Raw genomic sequence first — 9,826 nt, 5'->3', positions numbered from 1 at the left:
TATAGTAATGAAAAAATTAGCGCAGGATAGGAAAGAGTGGACGACTGTGTCCAACCAATCCTAGGATTGTGGACTCCCAAGAAGAGAAGATTTTTCAACGTTCAAATCGTTAGCAACATCATTTACTCAGGACACTAAATGCAGAATATGTTTGGCAGTTACAAATTGTTGCGTTTCGTCATTGTTTTCATGGCAGTAGATAGATTACATGAAAAGTCCTCTTGTAGAACTTGCATTATTCCCTTCATAATATCATATTCGCAACCTCAAAATTAGATTCCCTGCGAACGAACGACATGGCAAATCGAACACAGCAGAACAGATATTATGTTTCGCTCCTTTTATTCAGCACTCTGAATGAAGATTGAGGAAAAAATCGAAAATGCATATCAGGAGGAAGGAAAATGATTTCTCGTTCTCACGAAGGGCTGAAAGCATGCGCTTAGCGTACGGGATATAAAAAGGAATCAACGGGCGCTTTAATTTATCGTTGCAGAAATGAGTGCTTTGCATTTTGAAAAGGAAACAAAAGCTCTTCTCCATAAACATTTGAACATCTACACAATACAATGTTTCTCGTGTTGATTATTTTATTGCCGTACTTGCAGCTTACGAGCCATGCGCACAGTCTTCCTCCGTCGAATCTCGTGTACAAATTTGTTATATTGATGCCACAGGAAAACGGAAGGCAGTAAAAGGCAACTCCAGTTGTCAAATACAAATAAATTCAACAGTTCATTACTCTGCTTCCATTGTGAATGAATTCTGTAGGTACAGGCCGGCGTAAAGTACGCACCGAGTGAATGCACCGAAATCCCTACTGTTCACGGAACCGCAACAGCGTGCATTTGTTTACAAGCCGCCGCGGCTGTACGAAGTTCTTCGGGTGACCAACATGTGCGTCGTTTTTGCGTGAATTGCATACTTTATTGTTTTCGTAAATGAACCTTCTGTTATATTAAGGCGATTGTGATAAGTGTTTTAGAGTACGAAAGTTGGCGCAACGTGACTAATACGTCATAAATTCCATGTGTTAAAACCTGTTTGGTGCATCTAAACAAGAAATATTGCTATGGAGGATATTTACCGGTCGGATAATTTGAGGTAGGTAGGCTGAATTTTGTTACCTGAAATTTCGCATATACTTTATGATGCCGTACAAGAGCTCTCACGGTTTCGATTTACCTTTTACTGGAGGTTAATTTTTTGTGTAACAATATCCATTATACCCAGCAATTACGAATTGAAGGTTTCTTGTAGGTATTCCACCTTAAATATGTGAATAGCAAATTAGTAATTCCCTTATTTTTAGCTTTACACGAATCGCGCACCAAAGGGTCACGGTAATTATATTACATATTGCAATACTGTCTCGATCACAGATTGCCGTTAATGATAATGAATTGAATTACTTGGTTGTAACCATTGAATAAAAAATTAATTTATGCAATGTCGTAATGCAGTAGTGAAAAATTTCTTGTAGCACCAGACAGGCGAGGCGCCATGCTACGATTATTTATTAAAGGAATCCCCTTTTCTCTCTATAATTGTAGAATCTTGTAAGCGAGCGTTTCTTAAACTGTAAAACACGCCACATGCAAAAGTTTCTGGTCTAGTTTTAATTATAAATTATTACTTTCGTAGCGAAAGGCTTTGTTTGGAAAATTATGTTAAAAGTTGGTCGGTTAACGGGTTGAGGACGAAATTTACTGCCGTTCAGCCGCTGTTTTCGCGGTATGTCGTATAGGCATAGGTACATACATGAAGTGCCTTACCCTTGGCCTTATTTTTTTATTTTATAGTAACGTCATTGAATAAAAATGGTTTTTATTCAATGGTATTGTACAGAACGCATATATAAATCAATAAGTAGGTAATATCAAATATATGTTCGGTACGTGCACGTACTTTGTAACGGCGTTAAAGTTTGTTTGAGTCTGTTTGTAAAGTGCGAGTTTGCGTGTTAAAACTTAAAAGTATAGACATCTGGCCCAGTTTGCGCGCCTTATAAATTTTATCTGGTTGTTTGCAATAGGGAGTGTTATCGGACGCAATTCAATTAACACACGTGTTTTGGTGCTGATAAGTGATAACAAGAGATGCAGGTGGACAACGTTGTGCGCTTTATTTTCGGCGTAAGTGGCATTCCTCCAAAGCTGGCGTTATCAAGGGTTATTGTAATTGGCGTGTTATTTCTAAATATTAGAAGAAGGAATTTTTTAATTGGTGGAGGTGGTGTTTCGTTAAATACTACAGCCAAGGATAAAACGTAGCTAGTTCGCGACGGTTAGAAAAGAGTATATGTCGGGGTCTATTTATATTTCTGTGAGAAATTTACAGCATAGCGTGTTCTGTTTTTCGGAAAATTTTAGTGGAAGTTGAAGAAAAGGAATCAATTTAGTGTACCGTTAGACCATCTGTCCAAGTTCTCTTTCTATCGCTAAAAGCGATATTATTTGATAGAGATTTTTATATTTTTTCAATTAGGTATGTAACATGTTAGTACCCTTATTCAAAAAATTTGTTCAGAAAATCTTATTATCAATAACATCAATCTAGCTAAATATCCTACATCAAAATAAAACAAATGAACGTGTACGTTTCTTATTGAACCTTGAAGACATAATTAAATTATTAATAAAATTGTTTTTATCGCAATAAGTGTTCAATTTTACCGGATTTATGGTTCAATGGTAGAGCGTTGGACTATAAATCCGGAGGTCGGGTGTTCGAACGTGTGTTGAGGTGAATTTTTCGTTTGTGGCAGAGATGGGAATTACCTTAGACCAGTTTCGAGCATTCTGCCGGCTACTCCGAATTAGTTTTCCTGCAGTTTTCCTAATTCGTAAGGTAAATACCGGAGTAGTATAGAACAACTTAAGACCTTCTGCAGAGGCACCTCTAAAAAGCATGATGCGAGTCACTCTGTGGTCTGTAATTGGACGCAACCCTGTTGAGGTTGAGAGCCCAGAACAAGAGAGATATAATAAATAAATAAAATATTTGTATTATTAACTGCAAGGCAGTGAAATAACCTCGGAACTAACCTATCACGGAAAGCTTGAAGTGCATGTCTTGAGTATTCTGGGAGAAACTGCTGCAGCAATTATTGTTAATTTCGTGTTGTCTTCAAGGTAATAAGAAACGTACACGTTCATTTGTTTTATTTGCATCGAGTTGCATGTAGGATATCTCGAGGGATATCTAGATTAATGTTCTTGATGTAATTATAATAAGTTTTTCTGAAAAATTTTCTTGAATAAGGTACTAACATGTTCCATAATTGAAAAGATACAAAAAATCTCAATCAAATGAGGCTAATAAAACGGTGCATTCCTATTTAAAAAAATTCAATTTGATTTTGATTTTGATTTCCAAAATCAAAACCACTGAATCTCGAACTGAATGCTACCTTATTATGGGAAATAAAACAAACATTTTTCATTGTTGTATACAATCGATCGCAATCGATAATTACTTAGATACATAATATATTCCATGCATAGTGGGCACCGAGGTGAGCACTCTGTATAGATCGCTAAGTCAATATATGAATTTAAATTAATTTTTAAGTAAAAAGGGATCAACACGTAGTCGGAGAAAAAAGCGAGGAAAAAAGTAATATCAAAACAAGATTCCGCAGAATCAACGGAGCTATACTTAATCGGTGAGTAAATTTCAAGCAAATGTAATAATTATAATTCATTTGTATCGAAAACCAATATGTAATCAAACGTTAATCAGGGAATCTACGAAAATAGCAAAATTTACCTTTGAACTTCGGGTCGTAACCTTTTGAGCTCCGAAGGGCACGTTCTGCAAATCTGTAACATAAAACTAAAAGGGTTAGTGAATCGCGGCGTACATAAAATATTGCGAAATACCAATGCTAACGTCTGACACGGAGGATAATCGTATACTAAAACTGTAATGAATACTCAAAAAGAATCAATAATTTGAGTGACTTGACACTAGCAAAAACAAAATGTTGGATCAACAACGGGTTGCTCGTACAATATCAAAAATGAAAGTATAAACGTGACGCTAAATTCAAGAAAAATACTTTTACGATGCACAAATATAATAACAAAATTTCTATTCAATAGCAATGCAATCTAATCAATTCAAAACATAAACAAGTTAATATGAGCCGAGTCTTCGTGGTAAACAAACAACGTAGCTAAGAATCAAACAAAGCTTCGGTAATTTCAAAAACTTGTTTACGAAGCAACGGTACTAACATCGGTAGAACACAGCTAATCTGAAGGATACAATGTAAAGAAACTAACAGCAATGCATCTTCGTAGTAACAAAAGGGGTCGTCAACAACATTGGTTGGCGGACGGTATTGTTTTTAAAAACATAACTCTATTAACGGATTGATTCGGTCGTTGGTATAGGTATTGTAATTAGTATAGAATATATTGGATAGTAAAAGACGAGTTAAATATGAATATTACCGAAAATTCTAGAATATTGACAACGATAGGTAAATAAATTACGGGAATTTTACAACCACCTATTGTTTACACTGAAATGAAATAGAAAGCTTAAATATGTATATTTCAAAAAGGAGCAATGGAATTTCGGAATAGGATAGGAACCTGGATCAAGCAAGTGGTATAGAACAATGTGGCAGGCGAGACTGGAACGAAAAGTTACCTACTCGTAAGAGGCGCCCCATGGCCAAGAAACCCTCCAGGAAACTGTAACATGCCCATATTGCGATAGGAACAGGTTTGCTGGAAAATCCAAGAGAAAAATTCACTTACCGAAAAGCTGAAACTAAAATAATGAAGCATATAAGTTTATAGAATCTCCCAGAGTAACCGGTAGCATCTTGGGTTATGGAACTTTAATAACTAACCCTCGGTTTTATTCGCTGAAGAATGGAGGAGGAAATTACGAATATGTCGTTGTCTTGGATACCCACTTACGTACAGAGCTAAGTTCTCCTATTCTAGAATGCAGTGCATAAAGGAATCATTGCGGAATTACGAATCCGAGTAGTCCCATTATTTACGAATACACAGAACACGATTTGAGGTCATACGACGTAAAAAGTAGTACGTCTGTACGCGTCTGATCATTGCATTTCTCAATTTAATCTCAACTTTATAGAAATGAATGAATTTTACCTAAAATCGTATCTATGCAAAATGAATTAACAAGTATCATATATAAGGGTGCTTCTTTCTAAAAAATATTTAAAGCAAAGGTTTTTACTTCATATAATTAGCATGATAATTACGCCTCTACGTTTCAGAAACTTACCTGAGCAGTAAGCTCCTTTTCCGATAATAACGAGAGGAATAATGATAAAGCCTGAAACTAGCTACAAATAGACCGAGTATCTATTCAAATTGATGTAATTTTTGTAGACATTGTTATAACAGCACCGAAGTTCACAAATCCTTATGGTTTATTATTAATGTGGATAATAGGTAGTACCTCGAGTAGACCATAAGATTTTCAATTACAGTAAATGAGCGTAGATACAAATTTTACCCTTTTGTGAATGTTGTGAATTTCAATTATTTTTTATAATTGTGTTAACCTAACCCCCGCCCCGGAGCTATCTCATGCAATAAATCCATTCAAAATCAATTCCAACTCCTTCTTGGCTTGGAAGGACCAAGTTTAATCTAAATTCCACACTCGTTTTTGAGAATTCAGAATAGAGAATTTCCCGCACATTTTCAAAATCGAGTTCAAAATACAGCCGACAATTAGCTCAAGGTAAAATAGCTACAAAATTTCAAGCTTTCTTCACGAAATGTCCGATGCTAGGACTGTTGCCGCTGTACTAAAGTATCTAAGGGGGAAATCTGCTTCGCATGATAAAAACAATTGACCCCCCCCCCTCCCTAAGGGGGCGACTACTGCCACGGATGACAAAATAATTTATTACAGAGTGAAATAAAAAAGAAATCACGATCAAACGCAGTTTAGAATTAAGTGGGAGTAGTAGAATTACTATTTACAAACAAAAAAGGCTCGTGCAAAGGCCTAAGGGGGTGACATCTGACACGCACGACAAAAATAATGCATTAGGTACTTAATGAATTAAGTACTAATTCGGGCTGAAACACAGTTTGGAAGGAATTGGGAGTAGTAGAATTGTTATTAAGAGGCAAAGAAGACTTGCATATAAGGGCCTAAAGTGTGAGATCTACCACACATGACAAAAATAATTTATTAGGAAGTGAAATAAATAAGAATCCACGACTAACTGACGTTAAAATTAATTTGGGGGTGGTAGAATTACTATTTAGAAACAAAAAAGAATCATACAAGAGTCTAAGGGGTATCTGGCACACACGACACAAATAATATAAAGAAATGAAATAAATAAGAATCCACGATCAAGCGCGGTTTAAAATGAAGTAGGGGTAATGCAATTGCTATTTCGAAACAAAAAAGCGAGAAAAAAGCAAGGAAAAAAGGCTCACACCAGGGTCTAAAGGGGTGACATCTGGCACGCACGACAAAAATAATTGATTACGAAGTGAAATAAATCGGAATCGCATTCAAACGTGGTTTAAAATGAATGAATGAAATGGTAGTAGGGGGTTTAAGGAGGTTAAATCTACCCTGCACGGTGCAGATAATTTATTCCCAAGTGATGTATATAACAATTTTCGATTCGAACTGTTTGAAATAAAGTGGGGGTGGTAGAATTATTATTTATAAACAAAAAAGACTTGCACTAGAATTTAAGGGCGAGAGATTTACAACGCACGACAAAAATTATTTATTACGAACTGAAATAAACTGAACCAATATGGCCAACGAGCACCACTTCTGGTTGACGAGTATTGACCAAAATATAATCAGTTAGGTAGTCCTTTGACCATTGTCTACCTTTTACTGAAAACGGAATTGGAAAATTCGAAACTCTTTATTTATTATCCTTCTCTTGTTCTGGGCCCTCAACATAATGCTTTTTAGAGGCGCCTCTGCAGAAGGTCTTGAGCTCGGTCTTAAGTTGTTCTATACTACTCCGGTATTTACCTTACGAATTAGCAAAACTGCAGGAAAACCCAATTCGAAGTAACCGGCAGAATGCTCGAAACTGGTCTAAGGTAATACCCATATCTCTGCCACAGATGAAAAATTCACCTCAACTGTTCGCGAGTTATCATGTACACACTTATACAGACGGATGGACGGACAGAAAGTCCAAAATCATGAATTCGCTAGGAGTTCGTTAATAAGTAATAACCTACGAAAAAATGCGGTTTATAATTAAATCAAGGGTAGTTATTACGAGAGTTATTATATAGAGACAAAAAGACTCGAACAAACTAAGGGGGTGAAATTTGCTTCGCACCATAAAAATAGAATTTGGAACATTCTTATCTACGGAAGCTACCATGAAATGCTTCCTGTGCAAAAACACCAGGCACCCAGCAAAAAAAATGCCCAAACAACGATCAAAGAAGACAATCGGATCAAAAGAGGTCCATCAACGATTTTAACTACCGAAAGATCAACTTAAAAAAAAAGAACCAAAAAATAAAAAAATAAAAAGTCAACTTTTCGAAGATAAAACTCAAAAGGAAATGTGAGTCCAGAGCGAGGCGCAGAAAATAAACGAATATCTCCATATAAGCTCGGAAAATCCAATCATCACCAAAAACAAATCTTATTCAGCTAAACACTACATACTGTGCAGACATCCCCCGGCTTAATGCACCTTCGTCGAGTGTGAATAAGACTAGGAATAAGAATTTCCTGCGCTTGATTTCGCTCGATTTACTTTTCCCTGGAGATAATAAAGGGTAAGCCAGTTATTTTGATTATTTAAGTTTTAATTTGGATCTTTCTGGAATTGGTGTCCTTTTTCCTTGAGAAATGCTCTGTATTGATTATTGAATACTACCGATTTTCACGTTTCTGCTTTTCCATTTTATTAATAGCAGTTGCAGTACAGTTCACTGCCGGAACGTCAATTTAAACAGACCAATCTTCCACCAAGTAAGGAATCAAATTGAATTGTGAAACTATTACTTGTATGATTTCATACAAGAAGCATCTGCTCAACGTCATTTTTCTCTTGCTTCTGATAGTGATAGTGTTTTTAATTGCAATTGTCCGTTTAAGTCATGGTTTAGTCTGTAGTCTGTCCATCACGGCCTTATTAAACTTAAGACTTTGTTATAACTTTTTCAATTGATAGTAATTCTAGAAATTATTTTAGTCGCCTGCAGATAGAAGTGTTCCAGTCAAGCGACTTTAAAGAATCTGTCACGCGACATAAGTAGACAAACATGTAAGCTGCAGGGTAACATGTAATTCATAATGCACTTCCATGCATAAACTGCAGGCGGTATGAAACTCTCTTTCAATACATAAGTTCTATTTTCTATGTCTGGAACTTGAATGTTAATTAGTTTTTTTTAGAAAAACAATGACTAACGCCGCTTGTGCAAGGAGAATAACATGCTATTAAGCTAAAAACTCTTTTGAAAATGGAAAAAAGGGTCGCAAGTTTGCAAAGCTAGATTTAACAAAAAAAAAGAGGGAACATTTTACTTCCACGTTGTACAATGACGCAATTACAGTAACACACGCCCCATTTAAAATTAGTATTATTTCTATTCTCGAGAGCGTTCGTGTAAGTGTTCCGACTAGTGTGGCAAAAAGTAGTAAAATAATTTTAGAAAACGAACACTTCGCCTTTACAATTTAAAGTAAATCTGTCACTACTGCTGACATTATTGCAGAAGGCACGAGTGGATTGATTTTACGTACGTTTAATGCGAGAAAAGCGATATATCAAAGTAATGTTAGATGATTAAGGACTTTCCGACATGGCTCGCTGAAGTGAATATCGAACAAGGTGCAGCTTTAGTTGGTGTGATGTATGTTTATAATCCCGTCCTCTTTTAAATGTTAAATTGATTAGGAAATGCAATGTAAAGAATGTGTTTAAATTGACTTCGATCGATATGTAATTTGAGATGGTGAAATTCATTTGCTTTAGTAAACTTGGCGCTTCTACGTGAATAAACGATTTGAACTCTTGTTGAATTGTTAGACAATATTGAAGTTTCTAAATGAGAAATGTTGTATTGAACAAATAATTTAAATATTGACTATATTTCTACTATTCTCTATTGCCTAGTTATGAGTTTGTTGAACGTGAGAAGCCGAGTGAGAAGCTGATTCACTGAAGTGAAAGAAAAACATCCAATTATACATACATTTTACGTATTATACAGGGTCGCACAACGAAAACGAAACAGACTGAATAACTCGTAAGGAAATAGTTTTTGAAACAAATGCAAAAATACTTACGTCGATTTGTGTTGGAAGGGGTACATCTTTTACTTCAAAATTTACAACCCTACTGTCAACCCCCTAAACAGAGTTGACACCTCTTCAGTATTTTTAAATCGAACGTTGGGTTGAGTGACACATCATTGGAAAGGGATTTTCTTGCGAGATATTCAGTCTGTTTCGTTGTCGTTGGGCCACACTGTATATTTAATATAAAAGCATTTATTGCTAGACTACATAGTTAAGAGAAGTATAACTTGTAATAAAAAATTCAGGGAAAAGAAAAGTAATTGTCATGAATGCCCCGCATGAATTTGATTTGCAGCTTATATCAAATGACAAGGACCTTGGAAATAGATCATATCTATTGGTATGTCAATTTGATAAAGAAATTAGTGATATTTGATCTTGGTGGTGGTGGAGGAAAGAGAGAAAAGACATGAAAAACGTACTACATAAATTTCTTCGACGTTCACCGTTACTACTGCTGTGTGTAGTCCACTTTAATTATCTATTTCCTTCCGCTTCTCTATTATCTATT

General features: G+C 35.7%; 1 long non-coding RNA gene across 1 annotated transcript in view; it reads left to right on the top strand.

Annotated features, from left to right (window-relative positions):
• The first annotated feature begins 747 nt into the window (after positions 1–747).
• The window catches only part of LOC116169307, a 123,686-nt gene continuing 114,607 nt past the window's right edge, over positions 748–9,826 (top strand). The window contains exon 1 of the long non-coding RNA XR_004144930.1: positions 748–1,104. This is a non-coding gene — a long non-coding RNA (uncharacterized LOC116169307). The remainder of the gene's footprint in view (positions 1,105–9,826) is intronic.

The sequence above is a fragment of the Photinus pyralis genome, unplaced genomic scaffold (assembly GCF_008802855.1).
Source record: "Photinus pyralis isolate 1611_PpyrPB1 unplaced genomic scaffold, Ppyr1.3 Ppyr1.4_LG4, whole genome shotgun sequence".
NCBI lineage: Eukaryota > Metazoa > Arthropoda > Insecta > Coleoptera > Lampyridae > Photinus > Photinus pyralis.
This window is presented reverse-complemented; position numbering and strand designations above follow the sequence as displayed.